Genomic DNA, 21,892 nt, shown 5'->3' on the forward strand with positions numbered 1-21,892 from the left:
CACAAGTAAAGAGCTAGTATACATTACTTTGGCATTAGTAGAGATTTGAAATCCGGACCCCATGGACCTATAAAAGATCGGAACCATTATAAAAATAAAATATTTGGAAATGTACTAACAGTGCAGGCGATATACAAGAGCCATTCATAATATATTATGTATTTACTATTAACACATATAGGCAGTAATCACATAGTAAACAATATCAGCAATAGCTTAAGGAAAACATATATAGACACTTCCCAAATTGTTTAATAGATGAAACATTTGTTTGTAGGTAAGGCTCCTATATCTTTACTACAGTATATCTGCCTTGTGTTTCATTGCTAACAATTACACAGCAAATACTTATTTCTAGGAGATTAGTAAAGGTAACATGAAAAAGCCAGTTTATGGCTGCTATAAGCATTCAGGGGAATGTATGACTGAGACTTTATTGCAGATGATGTCAGAAGACAATAGGAAAATAATAGGTTTTAAAGCCTGTTAAAATCATACTTAACCAGTAACTGTGATTCTACATAGCTGGATTAAATATGTACGTGATCACGGATTTTAAAACAAGCCTGGCTAATTTAACTTCTAGGAATTGAGACATACAGTAAATAATAAAGTGATAGGATTTTTTCAATATAAGAATATGTTTTGTTGGACTGGAGAAAGGTCTTTGATCCACCTCTAAATACTGTAGTAATTCATAATGTGCTAACTGCAACACGTTTGTACCAAATCAAAGACAGTGACTTCTATAAAAGGAATAAACAAATATTCTTAATTACTGGCCCAGAGAGGAAATACTAGTAAACCTATATCCCTCATTGTCAGCATTGCAACCCAATGAGATTAGTCAGGGAGTTAGTTAAGGTATGAGAATGCAGGATCCTCCCTCAGAAGGATTCAAGAGGTTGTGGAGTGCAAATGAAATGAATTCCCTTCATCATTTCTGAAACATACACTGGCTTATCTCTATATAGACTTTGCCCTTGTACTGTACCAGCAGCTGAATGTACAGTAAAGGGTCATACAGGTTTATGCAGGGCTGCCTGTCACTGTACTGTTATATGTACTGTGTATACAGGCCGATCACCAGGTAATGTCAAGTGTGTACACAAAAATATATGTAATCACAGCCAGCACTAGCTAATTCCAAGTATGTAGTATAAGTATATCTCACATAAATTATCATATAACAAATATATTCAACTGCAGCAGATCTCGTTAAAAAGGGGAAAGATTTGTAAACTCCACAAAAAACAATTATATAAAGTGAGAGCATGCTGCTGAATAAATAAAAGTATACCACCGTGGAATAATAGAACAATATTTAATTAGAGAATAAACAACACATTCTTATGTATAATTAGTTATACCATCTAATAATGAATTGTGATATTCCAGATTTGTGGTCTATTTGTATCTATTATTATTCACCAGCTCATTCTCAGTGTATACACAGTATTGTGTACACACCCCGAGCCCAGGTACATAGGTCCATACCTCCCAACCTTGAGGAGGTAGAAGGAGGGACACGCCAAAGTCACACCCGAAATTTTGGGGGGGTCTATTGACGGATGACCGGGGGGGGGGGTGTCTCCCAACGGTGCCCCCACACCACGAGACACTGCAGGCCCCTGGCAGGACGCAGAATGTCCCCAAAAAATGGGCAACCATGAGCAAAGTTTGGATCATGGGACCCCAAATAAACACTTACCATGCTTCAGGCATAGTGTCTTGCTCTGCTTTGCATGCCACCTGGTTACTAAAGGCAATAGAAGTTGACTGTGCTAGACCACCAACCTTTCTCCTCCCCCTGACATTGCATATCATGTTGTTGTGACAGCAAAGGTCCATTAGCCAGCCAGGGACTAGCAACTCCTACAGTACCATTTTTCCAGGGTGGGAATTTAAATGTCAGCGCACCGGAAACCAGCACACACAATTGAATACTCTGCTCAGAGGAGGAAGTAACATTGGTGCAACAGGTGCAATGCACAGGGACCACTGACGACTAAGGGGCCCACTGCTTTCCCAATCACCCTTTTCCTGTCACACGCTGCCTCCCCCTGCTACCCTCTTCCTTTCCTTGTCACCTACTGCATACCTCCCAACATGACCCTCTCCAGGAGGGACACATTGCTCTGCTCCTGGACTTCCCTCGTAATGCATGATTACCCTCATCTGTTTTGAACAGGTAAATTGATTTAAAAAAAAAAAGGCGCTTCAACACAGGTGATAGCAATTATAAACTAAGATGGAAGTGCAGGAGCAGAACAATATGTCCCTCCTGGAGAGGGTCATGTTGGGAGGTATGCCTACTGCCATGTTGCATATTGTGAACTTGGGTTGGGATGGAGGAGGGGACTGGAGCCCAAATTATAGGGACTATGTAAAAAGCGGACCGGACTAGACTCCGGACCGCCGGACAGGACATCAAAATCTGCAGTCCGGAGCTTGTAGGGTCCCGTCCGGGGGTGTCCTGTTCGGGGGGGTGTCTTGTCTGGGGGGATGCCTGTGATAGCTATCACCAGGGACATGGGGGAGGGGAGATTACAGCCTCCCCGTGGTGAGGTCCGGACCGTCCGGTTTTTGCTACATGCCCGGACCATACAGGGAGGCTGGTTTCACACACTCCGGCTCCTGCCGGACGGTGAAATCCCGCACGGCCAGGGAGCCGTGCCGCACACATTAGTTGTGAATGGACACTATTGTGTCCATTCACACGGGACGGCCGCGACCCGGCCGCACGGTTGCAGCCGGATCCCGCCACTGGAAGGGACGGCTGCCGGGCTGTGGCCATCCCTTCCATGATAAACTAGTGTGTGCGGCACGGCTCCCTGGCCGTGCGGGATTTCACCGTCCGGCAGGAGCCAGAGTGTGTGAAACCAGCCGGAGGCTTTATTCTACCCCTCCTCCTCTACCTGGTAACAGGTGTCACAGGCAGAACACCCCCGGACAGGACAACCCCCGGACCGGCTGATACAAGCTCCAAAATGCAGAGTTTGATGTCTGGTCCGGCGGTCCGGGGTTTTTTCCTGGTCCGGTTTTTACCTATACCCCAAATTATACTTTTGCCCATGGGCTCACAACCACGAGCAACAAATTTCTGCCCCTCTTGTGTGATTGCCATCACCTGTTAATTGAATCTAAAAAAAAAAAAATACAAGTGTTTGACTACAGGTGATGACAATCATACATTTAGAGGGGAGAGCAGCAGCAGGGCGTCGTGGCGTTACCCCTCCTAGAAAGCGTGACGTTGGGACGAGTGTTTATACATGAAATGGCAGCAGGGTAGAGAATAAAAGATGCGGGGACACAGAGCAGCAGCCTAGTAAACAGAGAGGGCGCCGCGCAAACAACAGAAGGAGGGGGCAGCTCACACACTCACAGGCAGCTGGGGTAGCGGTGCTGTCACTCGGGTAGGCAGCCTGGAGATGATGATCACAGTAGTGCAATCAGCTGTGTGGCCTGATCATCGCCTGTTTTCCTTTCCCATCACGTGACTTGCTGAAGTAGTAAGGCAATCCAGCAGGGACAAAAGCAACCACACCGACACCGCGTTTGCTATGTAAGTGGCTGGGTATTACACGCTGTGAGGAGGCCGCTGGCGTCATCCAAATTGTGTATGGCAGCAGTCGGCTGTGTATGTGGGCGGCATGTGATGCGACATCAAGTGTCCGCCAGCTGTCACACAGGGATTTCTAGAGATGGGCAAAACGGGTCACTAAAAAGAGCTGGGGGAGAGCGAGCCACCCGTGAAAAGAGCCGGATCTTTTAGACGAGTCAACGGTTCCTTTTGGAAAAAGGGTTAATTTTATAATAATGAAGCCTAATTTGTTTTATTGCCATAAAACAGGGACGGGACGTGGTACTTGTTTCCTAGCAGGGCGCCCAGATTTCTTACATACGCTACCGTAGCAAAATCGCATCGCATGGGCCGTTTTTGTGCTGTGCGATGCTATGCGATTTTTTTTTTTTTTTTTTAATGTAATTTATTCACTGCTCTGTTGGTCCCAGGGGTTCGCATCTCATCTCACGCAAAATCGCATACAATTTAATAGGGTGCGATGTCATGCCATTAGCTATACACTTGTATGCCATACAATGAGGTTTTACTGCCCCCCCTCCCCCCACTATCCAGCCACCCCGAAGCGTGGCGAGCGGCGGCGGAACGCATCCTCCCGACCTTTTCATTCCCCCACTATCCACATTGGTGTGGAGTTGATTTTATATAGTGTTGCGAGCGCAGCGAGGGGATGCGGATTATGTTACATGGATTCAGCGTCCCCTCCCGGGGCTCTCCATGCTTCGGGCTCGCCACAGTATATAAAATCAACTCCACGCCGACGTGGCTAGTGGGGGTATGAAAAGGTCAGGAGGACACGTTCCACCGCCCCTCGCAGGGCTCACCACGCTTCGGGGTGGTGTGGATAGTGGGGGGGGGGGGGGGGGTTCCTCAATCTCATAGCATCTCATATAATTGTATAGTAAAGTAAATGGCTTCACACCCTCTAAAATCGCATGCGATTTTGCAGTGCTATGCGATCGCATCGCCCGGGGTAAAAAAGAGCATTGAATAAATTACATAGGAAAATCGGATCGCATCGCACGCAAAAAACACATGCGATGAGATGCGATTTTCTTACACAGAATCGCCCGCTAAGAAACAAGTACCCGGGACGGCTGCCGCAGTTTACAAGTTGCCGCCGGTCTGTGTGTTCCGGCGGCTGTGCAGGGAGTCTGATACAGGGGAAATCTCGTGAGAGGTCGGTAGCTCTCTCAAGATTTCCCCTGTACTTAACTGGCTACGCGACCGTCGGGCAGGTGGGAGGGTCCTAACTGGTAAAAGACTGACGGGTCACCTTTTAAGAGACCCGTCCAAAAGACCTGCTTCATTCGCGAACGCCCCATCTCTAGTTTCTATCGTGTGTGTGTGTGTGTGTCCCGCCAAACACCACCTTATGCATACCTCCCAACATGACCGTCTCCAGGAGGGACACAAATACACAATATGTTTCTGGACTTCCCTCTTAATGTATGATTGCAGTCACCTGTTTTGAACAGGTTAATGGACAAGAAAGGTGTTTCGCTACAGGTGATGGTAATCATAAATTAAGAGAAAGGTATACCTTATGTTGTACGTGACATGCAGCTCTCACCATGCTACGTATTGCCCTATTACCCATTGCGCTGTGTACAGTTAATATTTAGTATTTTTTTGTGGAGAGGAGACTCTCCAAAAGGGACACAATGATCTATTCCTGGACTTCTCTCTAATGATTGCCACTTCCTGTGCTGAAAAACCTTTGTTATCAATGAACCTGTTTAAAACAGGTGATGGGAATCATAAAATAAAAGGTAAGTCCAGGAACAGTGCATTATGTCCCTCCTGGATGGGGTCATGTTGGGAGGTATGTTATTACACATGTTAATATTTAGTAAATAAATATGTAAGTGTGCGATGAGGCTATGATATGTATGGATTTCTGTGTGTTGGTTGCGTGCGGGCTGAGCAGGGACACCTGTACCTGCTGTATACCTCTCAACATGACCCTCTACAGGAGGGACACAATGCTCTGTTTCTGGACTTCTCCCTTAGGGCCGCATTTATCAATCAATATTTGAGGCTAAATCCCCTGTTAGCCGCAAATATTAAGTATCACCCAAATGTATCAGGAGGGACCACAGCAGGGATCTGCGATCCCTCCTGCATCGCCGCCGGCTGCAACCCCCATAGGTTTCTATGGGGGATGCAAAGCTGCCCGACAGTGCTTTGCATCTCTGGGCTACCGCCATTCTGAGATAGCCCTTTGTAGCCTATGGACTACGGATCGCACTGCTGCGTTAACCGCACATGTGCAGACCCACCCCGGCTCCCGGCTCGGCACATCGCAGGGACTGGCTCCTTTCCTATCAATTAACCTAGGTTATGGTAATCATACATTAAGAGGGAAGTCCAGGAACAGAGCATTGTGTCCCTCCTGGAGAAGTTTAGTTTGGGAGGTACGTATGCCGCTACTGTAGATGCATTGGGCTGTGCCACGCATGGTTTGGGCAACTGTATTATATCAAGCATGGGTGACTGCAGTGCATCATTCTCTCCTGTTAACTCTATTTTCCTGGGTAAAATTTAAGTTTACTGTTTGTTTGTTTTTATTAACTGTATATTTTTTATTTGTTAAAACAGACGTGTAGTTGCTATTACAGCTACATTTAATCTCAACACTTAAAAAACACCTGTGTAATATGATTGGGGTTTGCAGTCTGCAAAAGAAAAATAGTGAAGAAAATAATAACAATTTCCCTAGCAAATGGGACCTACTGTACATCCAACATGATAACAGTAATGCAGAAAGCTTGGTTACAAACATATGACAATGCCAGGAGTCTGCTCTGTAGTCCTACACTAGATGATAATAGCACATACAATACTTTGTGTCGTACAAAAGTTTTCTTTATTAAAGTAAGAATACATAACATATCAAAAACACGCTTGATGGTGGGGGAACTAGAGCCTAGCTGCTTTCAACTCCCAGTATCCCTAGTAGCGAGGCTCTATATTACGTTTACTTAAAATCCCCTATTACCATTTTACAAGTGGTGAGATTTGCTAATGGCACCAAGAAAAACCTTGTGTAGGACATAAAATTGCTCTGGATAGAACTGAAGCAACGACGGTGCAAAGTGTGCTGTGCTGTGATGCTTATGCACTACTTCTCTGGATGGACACACCAAAGAGTGGTAGCTGGGGTGGAGGGGAATCTGCAGCCTGAATCCGGAGATCATCAAGCAGGGCTGGAGAGGGCAGTAGCAGTTAGTGTTTTGTTAAAGCTGGTCCCGGTGCCTGCCTGCTGCTAACATATTTATACTGTATGGGGCTAGTGGCATCAGGATGCTGTGTGTGAGGTCCCACTCCTGGAGCCATGGGATGTTATGCTGGGGAGTAAAACTGGGGTCAGTGACATGGGACTGTGTCATAAGGGCCCTCACCACACCAGTCTGCCTCATGATCGCTATCGTCTTAACCCCTTCAATGGTGTTTTTTTTTTCTGGGGAGCGCTCCCTAAAAAAACCCACCACTGTATCCCTGGGTCCGGACATCAGCCTCTGCCTGTCCCTTTGCCCCGTCCCTGCATGTGGCAACCCAGCCTGTCATAAGCCAGCACCGCAGGCTGTAATACAACAGCTGGGGGGACAGGGTGAGGTGCAGGTGCGGCGGAGGAGAGGGAGCTGAAGCCAACTGAGTTCAGCGATGAACTCTGCAGCGCTGCCCGGCGCTAAACACTGGAAATCCAGACGATTTTCCATTGCTTGCCAGCCTGGGCGTTAAGGCATAGCCCAGAAAATTCTCAGGATTACCAGTGAAGGGGTTAAGGAAATGTCACCTTTTGTGTGACTAAGCCCCCTTTTCTGGCTCTGGGGAAAAAATTTACATTTTCATACCCCCACTTCAAAACTTCCACTTCGACTACTGTTTACAAGACATTTTACAGGTTGGTAGGCAGGCATAAGATTTTAGTAGTCTACAATTCTCTCTCATAGGATTAAAATCATTTGCTCTTTGTCTGATCCATTTGGGGAAAAACATAGGCTAGACAGACACGCCCAAACTATATTTGTCATCTGCATGGAAATCAGGGCAAGGTCAAATAGATATAATCCTGTTATCTGATATGGAAACAACTAGATCTGTGATCACAAATCTAGTCAATTCGATCCTCATGGTATCCATACACTTGCGCGATCATATGTGATGGAACATGTTCAATCGCATCGTAAGTGCTTTTTTCCAGCACCCGATGTTGCATGCCATCGGGTGCTGGAAGAGGGCTGGCGAGTGTTGGTGTAGCGTAGTGAGCATCAGGAGGCTGGCATACGGTGGTAGTCAGCGGCAGGTGTCAGAAAAAAACATTTCAAAACACTCAACGACCCTCTGATTGGCTGAGAGAGCTTTCAGTCAATCAGGACCTCACATCCCAGCATGCCCTGCATCAGTTTTAGCATGGCCAAATAGCAAAACTGTAGACGGGCATGCTCGGATGTGTCACAACATCTGGAGTGTCAAGGTTAGCCATCATTGCCCTAGTGCAGAGGTTCCCAAACACGGCGCTCAAGGGACCCCAACGGTCCAGGTTTTAGGTATATCCATGGCTCAGCAGAGATGGTTAAATCAGCCTGACTGAGTTCCTAATTAAGGCAACTTTGGCCAAGCATGGATATACTTAATACCTGGACCGTTGGGGTGCCTTGAGGTCTGTGTTTGGGAATCTATGCCCTAGTGTATGGATACCATCAGTCTAGTTGCTGAATTTAAGAACTTGAAAATAAATTACTGGACATCTGTAAACATTTTTGATCTTTGAAATCTCCTATCATTAGTAGTCCGTCTAAATGGTTTTAGACTTGAAGACTTGCAAGTTAAAAATATTTGGCCCTCATTTAGGTTGGATCGCATAAGCAATGCGGGTAACCAGAACCCCCCTGCTTTTGCATATGGCACCTCCTCTTGCATAAGCTTGCAAGCAGATTAGCATTTACAATCAAACCTGAATAAAGGCCTTTGTGTGGCATAGGAAATATAGTTTATAGACATGACATTTTTAAGCTTCTTCATGCTGTTGTATTTAATAGGATCTTGGAATGCACCACAGCCAGGGAGTCCAAACAATGGATCTCTATCAAGGAAAATGTGTTACATATACTCATTAGTGCACAACACCAGGACACAGGTTGTTTTATTTAGTTTTTTCGTTTATTTGATTAAAAATGTTTCTGCATCATTAACGTAACAATACCGGTGCAGTTACTAGTACAGACTCCCTATTCAGGATCTGTTTCTTCTAAAACAATAAATTTTTTGCAAGGAAGGGGCTACTTCGGGTGAGTTATTTTGTTTCTGTACAGGGTAAATACGGTCTGCTTTATTTTTACACTGCAATTTAAATGCCTGTTTGAAGTTAAACACACCCCACCCAAATCTAAAGATCCATACACACTGTGCATTTTTGCACACAGTATATGCAGTGGTGGGATTCAAATAAATTAACAACAGGTTCCATAACTCCCAACATCTGAAGATGGGAAGGCGGGAAAGCTTGCGCGCCGCAGACGTGCGCCAATTTTTTGGGATGTGGCTACCAAAAATGGGGCGTGGCCTATACCCACAAGGCTACTCCCCCATTTTCGTCACTGTGGGGGCATGCCCAGCAGCTCGGTGAGCTGCTGGCTATGCCCCCAGTCCCTCTGGCTGCAAGAATAGACACTGTGCGCATGTGCACAGCGTGTATTCACAGACAACAGGGAGGGACTCCCAACTGCCCCCCTCCCTGCCGGCCATGGGAGGGACGCGGGAATGTCCCAAAAAAACGGGACGTTGCCGCAATAAGCGGGTCGGTGGGAGATATGAGGTTCTATGACACTTCTCACAGATAGCAGTAATAGCACCCCTCCCAACTCTCTCACACACACATACAAAAACACCTGTGACTTTCACAAGTTTCATGGCACATGGGCTCACCATGTTGTTGGAGCAGTAGCACTGCTCTCGGTGGCCCTGGGACCGGCATCACACAGCAGCAGGCTCAAGCTCTTCTCTCCTCCTGACTCAGTCAGGGTAGCAGGACGGCTGCGGACCTGCGGTGCACGGGTTTGAGGCCATGCACGCCCAACACTGAGCTCTCCTCTCTTGCTCCAAGAAAGTGGCACCTGCAGCCTGGTCTCATCTACCATGGCTGCTGTCCTCTCCCAGTACGTGCCGACCACTCATCTCTCTGCTGCCTGCCCGAGTCACGCTATGCAGCCGCTGCTAGCTGCTCTGCTCCTGGCGACACCAGGAAGTGCTTCCGGTTTGCGGGGCTGCAGAAGAGCCGCGCAATGTGACTGGGGACTGTCTCTAACCGGCCAACAGCGCTCATTAGCAAACTGTTCTGCAAAACTGATAGTACATTAGGTATCGGTTCTGTAGAACCGGATGGATCCCACCACTGGACTTACCTGTGCAATAGAAATGATGGAGACTTTTTACATTTTGACAGATAACAAAAAATGACATACCCACATGTGATACATATGGTGTAAAATGTAATATGGTGAGAGAATCAAAAAGAAAGAGATTTGGTAAGAAATCTCCAGGGTTTTTTTTTAAAGCAGCAATCGCCACTGCTCTCACCCTTAAGTGGTATATTCAATAGTATTTGCGAGTTGTGACAGCGAGCAGTGCTGACTGGTTGCTGTCACAGCTTGCACGGTCAGTATTCAATTGCGCCCCTGCACACCCATTTCCACATTGCTGTTTTGTTTCAGTGATGTGGCGTGTGCGGCCGTGGGCTCCCTGGATTAGCCGTGAGCCTCGCTGTTTGGGGGAATCCTCGTATGTCAATGTTCCTCTGGAACATTGAATACGGTGAGCAGCCAGCGCGGGGGTTAAACGGCGAGGGTCACTTGTTTTTGGAGATCGCAACCATTTAATCCCCTTGCCAGCTGCATTCAATACTGCCCTTATAGTGTTCTTATCTACATAGTGAATAAATAAAGCGGTTTACTTTTAACAGTAGATGGCAGTAGAATCATACAGTATATAGCAAATACAAAAGTATGATATATGAAATTGTTGTAAGGTCACTGCTTCATAAATGTTAATGAACAACAAAACAAAAATCCATGTTTTCACAGTCAGTTGGTAGTGTACTAGACTCAAAGTCAATTATTAGAGAATTATTGAGTACAGCTGGATAATAATGAAAGACATTCTTTGAATATGAAATCGTGTTTTCCATAAACAAATATACAGACGTGTCCTTATATATCTAACCTCAATACGGCATGCATCGCAAGATGTCTGGCATGAGTGAGCTGCCAAGTCCTGTGCTAATTGTTGGGCTTTTTTGCATCTTAGGGGGGTGTTCAATAAGTACCAATATTTCCGAAATATTGGAACACACCTATTCAATGAGGCTGTTTTTGGATGCATTGTCACCTATGCAAATTGAATTCTTTTAAAAGTCGATTCTGAATCGAAAACGTATTGTGGAGTAACTACCAAGGGTGCCCGAGCTGTTTCTAAGGCCCGCAGCTCCCCCTGCACTTACTAAAGTCTGTCTTCAATGCTCATACAGTAGTTTCTCCCTCCACTACAGTGGTTCCCAACCCTGGTCCTCAAGTACCCCCAACAGTGCACGTTTTCCAGGTCTCCACACAGAATCACAGGTGACATAATTAGCTCCACCTGTGGATCTTTTAAAATGTGTCTGAATAATGAGTTCACCTGCTGGGTGACTTGGAAAATGTGCCCTGTTGAGGACCAGGGTTGGGAACCACTGCTCCACGATGGAGAGAGAGGTCACTGGTACAGCCGCAGAGGATGAAGCAGCGCCCCCCCATGTTTTTCCCAGCCTGGCTGGCTCCTGTCCGTGCCGTGATTCATGACCATTTTGGGGTGAGGCTTAATCCTTTGAGTAGTGGGTTTTCCTGGGGATATAGGTTTTGTGTTCGCGATACCAAATCCCATCTAGATTCCACTTCACCAGGCAGGTGATCCCCAGGATGTACAGAGACGTCCGAAAAAGTGTCCTCAGTGCCCTTAAAAATGTGGTTGTACGAACATGTGGACCAAGTGGTAAAGGGAAAACTAAGGACTGTATGACTGCCATAGCCCACTGGGTAGATGCATCACCTTCCGCAGCAGCAGCACTAGTAGCAGCATCTCTAAAATGCCACCTCGTTCCAAGGCAAGCAATGCTGTGTATCACCAGTTTCACTCACAGGCACAACGCCAACAACCTCTTAGAGAAACTGAAGGAAATCATCGCACAGTGGCTTACTCGCACAGTGCCCTGATACAGTGCAAGCGGGAGTGAGTTTGGACATCTGGTTTGGACTGAAGGACCTGCCAACAATTGCTGACATGTCTACTGTCACTGCATGCGATGCTGTCACCATTGAAAAAATGGTGGAGGATTACTTCTAAAGAGCTTTTAATGCAGCCAGGAACTTTGTCAGCGAGTGGCGTAGGAGGTTGCTTCCACAAAATGTGAAGAAAATGATGTTCATCAAAATGAATTATCAGTTCTTCAACGAAGACCAGCAATTGCCTCCAGAGACTAAAGAGGGACCTGTAATGGTGGATTCCAGCAGGGATGAATTGATAATCTGTGAGGTTGAGGATGTATGTATTGAAGGGGGTGAGTAATCTGAGGATGACATCTTGCCTCAGTAGTGCCTGTTTGTACAGGGAGAGATGTATTGCTTCTTTTTTTTGTGGGGGCCCAAACAAACCAATCATGTCAGCAACAGTTGTGTGGCAGACCCTATCTGAAATGATTGGTTTGTTAAAGACAGTGTGCATGTCCTATTTATGCAATATAAGGTTGGGTGGGAGGGCCCAAGGACAATTCCATCTTGCACCTCTTTTTTGTTTGCATTATGTGCTCTTTCGGGCCCAGTTTTTCAAACTGCCATCCTGTCTGCCACTGCAGTGCCACTTCTAGATGAGCCACGAGTTTGTGCAGCTCACTTGTGTCATTTAGAATAATAATCATAATAATAATCATCCAGATACCTTGGTGCAACCTTTTTTTTTCAAGAACATTGTGATGTAATCAGGATAGACTGGAAATGAGTGGAAATTAATGTTATTGAGGTTAGTAATAGTGTAGGAGCAAAAAAAATAAATCTGTGATTTTTATGTTAAAAAAAAAAAAAACAGATTCAAAACATGAAAGGGTCCAGATCCAAAACACGGCCGGAGATACAGACCCGAAACACGAAAAGTGGGCAGTGCACATGCCTAGTAAAATGCTGCAGCTGCTACTTCATGTACAGACTTTTTCACATACAGATATACAAGTGTCAGATGAATCAACATAGGGCCTGATTCTGTTTGGCTTGGGAAGCTGCTATGATCGCAGCTTAACGAGCGTAGAGTGGCCACCCCGCTGCCCTGCTGAATATCCCCCTGTGTGCTGCCGTTTTCCCCTCGCAACCATGTCATGTGACATCAGCCACCCAACCCCAGCAGTATTGACCTGTTTGCGTATGCTGGAAGTTTTTATGGTCCCGCACTACCCCAGTCCCTCCCTCCCCGCTGTGAACGGCACAGCAACTGTGTAATTTGCTGCGGCTGCTCGTAGTTGGGGTATGCACTTGCACAGAAATGCGCATGCGCAAACTCCAAACCACTAAAAGAATTACAGAATCGGCCCCATAGTCTCATGCATTCTAGTATTGTGTTGCGACTAAGGAAGGGTATTCAATCTTGCCAAGGTTTTACAAATAGCCAAAAAATCCGGTCATACCTATTCAATCTTCTGCCATGCAGATTCGGCTTTGTAAAAAAATCAAATCTGCATTGGCAAAAGCTGCTGCAAAATTGTTAAAAATGCTGCTGCTTTCAACACCATGCCGGTATCTCAGAGGGTCAGATAATCGCCACTTTCATTGAATAGGCCGAACGTAAATTCAACCTGAAATTGTCAAAAGTGACAATATTTCTGACACAAATATCAGCAAGGATTGACCCCCTAAGACACATTTTCAGCAAATAAAGACGCTTGATGCTAGTAGATTCTCACATTACCTGGTGTGCCAAGTGAGGCTGTTTGAAATCAGGTCCATTTTGCCGGCAAAGGCAAAATCGCGTTGATTGCGTCGGTCGCACGCGACGCGACCGACGCGATGGACCCGATTTTGCCATAGGGTTCAATGTTAAAATATTTTTAACATTGCAATCGCGTTCATCGCGTCGGTCTTGTGCCATTATAATGGCACAAGATGCGATGGACGCGGTTAAGCACATTTTGCATAGCTAACAATGGGAAATGGGCCAATATGGCCCATTTCTCATTGTATATGCCCCCGTCATGCCTATAAATTAATGCCCCCCCATTGTGAACGGCATCCCACGATTGACGCCAACCCGAAGCGTGGCGAGCGGCGGCGGTACGCATCCTCCGACCTTTTCATACCCCTACTATCCACGTCGGCGTGGAGTTGAGAATATAAAGTGTGGCGAGCGCAGCGAGCCACCGAGCCCGAAGCGTGGCGAGGGGACGCGTATACCTGTGAAGTAATGCGCGTCCCCTCGCCACGCTTTGGGCTCGGTGGCTCGCTGCGCTTGCCACACTTTATATTCTCAACTCCATGCCAACGTGGATAGTAGGGGTATGAAAAGGTCGGAGGACGCGTACCGCCGCCGCTCGCCACGCTTCGGGTTGGCGTCAATCGTGGGGTGCCGTTCACAATGGGGCCATTTGAGCCATCAGGGGGGTTAAAATTGGGGTCTGGGGACAATTTTACATTGAATCCAATGTAAAATAGGGTCCCAGGGACCCTATTCACATTTGATTCAATGTAAAAATCGGGTCCATCGCGTCGGTCGCATCGCATGCGATTTGGTCGATCGACGCAATATTTCCGACCCGATCAAAATCGGTGTGGCCGTTCTAGGAAACAAGTACCGAACATTTACATCAGTCCCTTCCCCAGTAGAGCTTACAATCTATATTCCCTACCACATGTACACGCACACACAGACATTCTAGGGTTAATTTTGTTGGAAGCCAATTAACCTACCTGTATATTTTTGGATTGGACTATGGCTTCGTAGACTGGACACCTTAGTAGTGACTCAGATGCCTTGTTTTTGTACAGTACTTACAAGTTTGCAGTGGTCAGAAGATACATGCCCCACATTTTCCCAGGCATTCACCATTGGGAATGCAGTTCACCCTGACCACCTGCAACACCCCGACTGCCTCCGCCTCAGCAGAGGGAGGGAGGGGGTGTGGTGGGCAGAGTGGATTACCCAGAGTGGTTAACTCCTCCAAATGGTCTTTTGCTTTACCTTTCATAAAATCCTCATGCGAGCATGATCGCAGCACCCCCTTCGTAAATGCATTGTTGGCCAATAATCACTCCATTGTGTACACACATGAATTAAGCCCATAGTATTATGAGCGTAAAGAGAAAGAGAAGATAAAATGACATATGCTTACTATAAAGGTAAAAATGCCAAGCAATCCTTTTTCCAATCACTCATCTCTTCTCAGTTCTCCAGTCCCCACCGTCTCTGAAACTTTCAACAATCTCCTTTGATTTGATTTCTAGTCTGGGGCCCTCCCATCAGTTACTGCCTGGCTCTGCTGCATCCAGCTCTGCAGGGTCACCACTCTTCTGCTACGCTAACCCAGCTGAATACCACTGCTCCCGCAGCGCAGTCTTCTCCACCTCTGGAGTTCAAAAGCTGGCGGCTATTTAAAAAATGTTGCTGACTTGTAAATCAATCGGGGCTTGTGGCTGCAGGTACGCAAGCTCTGATTGGCTCACCAGACAGTGCAACAGTTTAAATGGCTGCCAGCGTCTGTTAATGAAGGAGAAGCCTGCACTCGCATGCTTCCTATTCGGTGGAACGCAGATCTGTCATCAGCCTGTGGGTCCGCAATGATCCCTGTCCGGAATAGGTACAATGGTAGTAGATTCCATATCGCAAGTAACAGGTCTCATTATGTCCTCACTTTCCTCCGCATTATGCGCATTTGAGCAATCATAAAGAAGAGAAAGGAACAGTTTAATATATTGCATTTCGACTTCCTAATACATTGAGAAATGCCATGTTGATTAAAACTTTACTCATTATAATCAGCGCCAGATTAACTCTTTATAGGAAGTATTTGAGCTTGAACCTGACATTTAACCCCTTAGGTTCTATCGACTTTAGTGTGTAGATGCTTTTGATCTCCAGTTGCGATAATCTTCTCTCCTTATCATTTTTCCGCCAATTGTTTTTAATAATTTTAATGCTACAAAATTGTACAAGATGGTTTGTATTCATTGCATGCATATTTTTGAAATGGAGAGATACATTGTGTGACTCCATTCCTTTTTTAATGTTTCTACAATGTTCTGCCCATCAAATTTTGAGCATTCTTACAGTCTTTCCCACATACTGCTTGCCGCAACTACATTCGAGCAAGTAAATACAGAACTTAGTGATGAGGAGAGTGAGCAAGGTAACGTGGCGCTATCTGGAGGGATCTGCCTGATGGATCTCTCAAGGTGTATCCCAATTTCACCTCAGAATAAAGACAGTAATAGAAGGGGTGTGGAGATCCACTCGTGGGCGCTCCCTGTGGGCGCACCTTCTTTCCCATTTTATTCCCCTGATGTTTTAACTGTGTCCAATAAAAATACGGATATTTAAAGAAACCTTGATGCGCTTTGATTTACGTCCCAACACGTGAGTAAGGGTACGCCACCCTCTTTATCAACTCAAAAGATACCTTGATGCACTTTTATCCTTGTTGTCACAAGTGAGTTCGGTACGCCACCGCAGCTCAAAGTGACAGAACTTAGTGTTGAATGTTATAAAGTCATCTATATCATACTCGATGTTAGTGACACTGGATTTATATTGGCGTATGACACTTCTATCGCTCTTACATGTACGGCACATCATACATGCGCCGCATCGAAAAAAGCCTTTTGATTTTATATTCATTTGGGGAGTTGGAGTGTTAATTGCACTCTTCACTAATTTATTTCTCAAATTATCGGCCTTACGGTAAATGAATGTGGGTTTATCCTTAATATATTTTTGTAGGATAGGATCAATTTTTTTTTAGCAGGGTCACCACTCTTCTGCTACGCTAACCCAGCTGAATACCACTGCTCCCGCAGCGTATTCTTCTCCACCTCTGGAGTTCAAAAGCTGGCGGCCATTTAAAAAATGTTGCTGACTTGTAAATCAATCGGGGCTCGTGGCCCGCCAGCTAATCAGAGTGGCTGCAGGTACACAAGCTCTGATCACCAGACAGTGCCACAGTTTAAATGGCTGCCAGCGTCTGTTAATGAAGGAGAAGCCTGCACTCCAGGAGCAGTGTGCTTCAGTGGGCAGAGCCGGATTAAGGCTAGAGGGGGCCCGGGGTATTTAAGACTGAGGCCACTAAGAACTAAATAAACACACAGCATATTTAGAGAGACACCGTACGTATGTACGTACATACATACATAAAAAGCTGGGAGTTCCCATGGGCACAGCCCCTAGCCACTGCCACATGCCTCCCTCCTGCACTGCTAGATGCAAATGGCATGGTGAACATGCAGTTCACCGTGACCACTTGCAACAGCCCCGACTGCCTCCGCCTCAGCAGAGGGAGGGGGTGTGGTGGGTAGAGTGGATTACCCAGTCCCTTCACTCTCTGTCAGTGGCCGGGCCTGGAACAGCAGTGCCCGCAGCACCCCCATGACGGTGTCCCTGCTGGCCTCACTCGCTCCCATCTCACTCCCCTACAATCTGTCCTCAGCTCTGAGGATATCTCTTCGACAAAATCTGCATTGGCTCCCATTGCCTTACAGAATCCTATTCAAACTCCTAACACTTAAGGCCCCTATACATTAGGCCGACTTGTCCTAAGGACAAGTCGGCCTAATGTTGGCTCCGACCTCCACTGAGCTCCCCCGGCAGCTCCTGATATGATTTGGCACTTGATGTGCCATTTTTTAAATCGGATCGATTTATCACATGTAAATCCGGGGGAGCTGACAGAGAGTAGGGTTTGGGGGTAGCTTGCAGGTGGGGTGGTGTCAGGGTCCGTGGCGGGGGCAGGGTCCTGGGAGCAGGGACCAGAGACCGAAGAGCAGGGTCCAGTCTGTGGGAGCTGCAGAAGGGGAAGTGGCGGGGAGTGGGGTCCGGTCCAGCTGCAGTAGGGGTAGTGGGCTAGCGGCAGGACTGGAGAGGTAGCGGCAGGTGGGGAGCGGGGACCGCATAACAGAGTCCAGGTAGCGGCAAGCAGGAGAATGGGAAACATCCTATTCAAAAGACTGGGTGGCCGCTGATTGGCTGAGGGCCAATCAGCGGCCGCCCTGCCCGCCCAGTCTTTTGAATAGGATGTTTCCTATTCTCCTGCTCGCCGGTACCCGGACTCTGTCATGCGCCATGCGGTCCCTGCCTAATGCTACCTCTCCAGTCCTGTCGCTAGCCCACTACCCCTGCAGCTGTACCGGACCCCGCTCCCCGCCACCTCTCCTGCCGCTAGCTCACTACCCCTTCTGCAGCTCCCACAGCCTGGACCCTGCTCTCCGGTCTCTGGTCCCCCCCCCCCCCCTCCCCCCCGGACCTGCTCCCTGCCAGCTGCACATAAGATTATCTCATGTGCAGACTGTCCGACATCCAGATCTGATCCAATGTGCACGGGACCGCGCATCGGATCAGATTGGATGTCATACCCTACGCAAATTGGGCAACTTCACTCGATTTCTCGTCCCGATCCTCCAGAATCGGGTGAAATTGGGCCCAAATTGCGTAGTGTATGGGGGCCTTAACAAGGCCATCTCTAAATCCAATGCTCCATACATCTCCAACCTCATCTCCTTTCCGCCCTCTACAGTCGACCAATGACCGTTGCTTCTCCTCTACCCTGATCACTGCTTCCCATGCCCAAGTTCAAGATTTTGCCCGTGCTGCACCCCTTCAGTGGAAGGCGCCCTCCCACATTCAATCCATCAAACTCTCCATGAACTTGCAAAGCTTCAAATGGGCACTGAAAACCCACCTATTCATCAAAGCATACCCTCCCACTGCATAACCTAGTCCTGAGGCCCCTCCTCTTCTTGCCTCATGCCTTGAACATCTCTGCTTTGCTTACATCCTACCATCAGACACCTCCCGCTTGCTTACACTTTATGTTATCTGTCTGTCCCTCTTTCCCCTCAGAGCAGGGCCTTCTTCCCTCTTGTTGTCATAGCCCTCTTCTCACAATTCACTTACTGGTCTCTCCAAATGTTTGTGTGCACTGTTCGAGATCTTACAAGTGGGCTCAGTCAGGGTTGGACTCGCTCATAAGGATACATGCGAAACCCCTGGTGGGCCAACATCCTCCTCTAGAAATCAGGTTGGGCCAGTGCATGCTCAGTATATATGAAGTTACTGCGCATGCGCTGGCCCCATGCAAGGGACCGGTGGCTGGAACCGGCAGCGGAGGGGAGCACAGCGGCAGCGGAGGGGGGACCCGCATTGCTCCTCCGCAAGGGTAAAAGCAGCGACTGATAACCATCATCACATTATTGAATAAAATGACCAAACTTAAAAGCTTCAGGAGAAGCTTAACATGTTAAACTAGGTGATGCATTTGACGTGGACGAGCATGTGTTTAACAGATACAAAACATTTTGTTTTGCAAGATAATGTTCCCTAGAGATGTGGCTGTATGCAAGAATCTGAGGCAACAATTGCATACAGTATGGCAATTCAACACTGTTTAACGTTTGCTCTTCTACTGATGTAATTATTATTTCAGTGCTTTAAAAGGTAGAAGAGAATCAGCAGAAATGCACCCTTGTATTTACCTGATGTATATTATCTTCCACTGAGTGCCAAATAAGAATACTGCAAATCGGGATGTGAAATGCTTGCACACTACTATACTGCAGGTGGATGTAGAGTTGATTTCTCAACTTCAATGGAGCTTTATGCTGTACATATTTTTGCAGGACATGCAATTTTGTATATAATTATTAATTTAGGTAAATTGTCATTAAGATTTTTAAATATTTTTAAATATTAACGTATATGTATGTTTCCCAAGCTAACTGGTACGACACTTTTTAGCTGCCTTATTAGCAGCTTTTATTGCAACCATGCCCCTAGAGTTGTAGGGATTATGTATTATACTTAACACAAAGCAAGCTATAGCTACATACATACTTTACTGTCAAAGTAAACAAATAACCAGTGATGAAGGACTGCATTTATCAAGTAATATTTGTGGCTAATCCCCGAAAACACCCATTTTCTGGGGTTAGCCGCGAATATTAAGTGTATCAAAGGGGGACCGCAGGAGGAATCTCCATTCCCTCCTGCGATCCCCCCTTCACCGCCGCCTGCCCCATGGGTTTCTATGGCGGATGCGAAGCTGCTCGATGTATGAACATCAGGTAGCCTGGCTTCGCGCCCCTGGGCTATCGCCATTCTGATATGGCGATATTCAATTGTAGCCTATGGTTACAGGATCACACTGCCTCGGCGGCAGAGCGGTCAGTGGGGGTCAGGGCTAACTGTGCAGACCCCCCCGGCTTCCGGCTCCAGACTTCGCAGAGACAGGCTCTTTTCGGAGCCCTGTCCCTGCGCCTGGCCGAGCATACATCCCCGCCGATGGCATCGCCTTTTACAATGCGATCCTGGAGGGTAATATTCCACACCGATAGCATTGTAAATGCGATCCTTCATAAATGGGCCCCTTATATAGGTGACATGATGCTCAAAGCAAGGATATGTTTAGGCACCACCCTTAGCCATTTTTCCTTCTTATAGTAAGGTCCCTTACACATTATGCCACACACCGTAATGCCCAATACACACTATACCACACAAACGGTCATGCCCATTACACATTTTTACACAAACCATAATGCTTATTACACATTATGTTATACAAACCGTAATGCCCATTACACATTATGCCACAGGCACCATTTTATGGCCCACACACACAAAAATGCCCTTTACAAATGATGCCCTACAGTATGGCTTGTAGCCCATACATTAATTGCAGATATTTTTTTACCTACATGTAGTTGCCAGGGGTTACATACTCCTTACTGGGAATTTCTTGCTCGATGCTGGAGGTTACTTGCTCATTGTCAGCAGTTTCAGGCTTATTGCAAGAGGAAGTTACATGCTCGTTACCAGGGGGGGTTACATGCTCATTGCCAGGGGTTGTTACCTGCTCTATTCCAAGTGAGAAGTCACATAATCCTTGCTAGGGGGGTTTGCATACTTGTTGCCATGGGGGTTACATTCTTATTTTTTTTTTTTATCAATATATTTTATTCAGTTTTTGATATACAGCTTACAATGTTCAAGAGTATCAATAGAAACAAACAAATATATATAGAACAAAATATTCCGTTTTTCAAATTTTGCAAGGATCACTGTGTCTCTTTTCTGAGCATTTGAATTTCTATCTTTAACTCACACTACATTCTCATTGCCAAGATTACTTACATGCTCGTTGCCAGGGGGTTACATACTCATTGCATGGGGTTTACATACTCATTGCATTGCTGTAGGTTGCATTCTAACAGCATGCCAGTGCTCCCGGAATCCACACTTTTGAGTAGCTCTGGGTGCACTGCACTAGAGGTCCAGTAGGACCTAGCTCTGAATTGCTACAGATCAATAATTTTGACAGATCATCGAGTATAAATCTATCTATCACAGCAGTGACTGGCACTTCTCATGCAGTCATTTCCCTTGACCGGTGCCCTCACCAACATGGCTGATCCTCATTAGCCATATGCAACTTCAGTCCTGTTGGAGAAAGTATGCTATATAAATAAAATTATTATATTATTATACATCGGTGGTACCGGTGACTATTTACTTAGTTCTATCAAACGTTTCAATGCTTTAATGCATTTTTTGTCAGGTGAAATACACACATATATATGTGGTCCTGCGTGGAGTCCTGGGAAACTGCTGAGAGAACTGGAGGATGATTTTGAATATGCCTGACATGAGGCATTTTATTGGAAGAAGTTTGATTACCTATTCTGGGAGGATCAGTGTCGCCAAGTGGATGCTGAAAAGGTATCGCCTGCAACGGGATGCAGTTAAAATCCCGGTGATCGGGATCCCGGCATTCAGAATCCCGACGCCGGAATCCCGACCGCCGAAATCCCGACCGCCGAAATCCCGACACATTCTCCCTCCGTGGGTGTCCACGACACCCCTGGAGGGAGAATAAATTAGTGTGCCGAGCGCAGCGAGGCACCGGGCCCGCTGCGTGGCGAGCGTAGCGAGCCCGCAAGGGGGGGGCGATCCACGTCCCCCCCTTGTCGGGATTTTGGCTGTCGGGATTCCGGCGTCGGGATTCTGAACGCCGGGATCCCGACCGCCGGGATT

The 21,892-nt window shown here is 46.7% G+C and overlaps 1 protein-coding gene across 3 annotated transcripts in view; it reads right to left on the bottom strand.

The window, feature by feature from the left end:
- PNPLA8 (patatin like domain 8, phospholipase A2) overlaps positions 1-3,612 on the bottom strand; it is a 61,782-nt gene extending 58,170 nt beyond the window's left edge. The window contains exons 1-2 of one of the 3 annotated variants that reach the window (XM_083182722.1): positions 3,386-3,612; positions 28-67 (exon numbers count right to left, since the gene is read on the bottom strand). The gene's annotated coding sequence lies outside the window, so the exon portion shown is untranslated. Of the gene's footprint in view, positions 1-27; positions 68-1,711; positions 1,979-3,385 lie in introns of those variants that run through there. The other 2 variants (XM_083182723.1, XM_083182724.1) reach the window with 2 other exon arrangements.
- Positions 3,613-21,892: the final 18,280 nt, after the last annotated feature.

This window comes from Crinia signifera, chromosome 4 (assembly GCF_055691185.1).
Source record: "Crinia signifera chromosome 4, ASM5569118v1, whole genome shotgun sequence".
NCBI classification, from domain to species: Eukaryota; Metazoa; Chordata; class Amphibia; order Anura; family Myobatrachidae; genus Crinia; species Crinia signifera.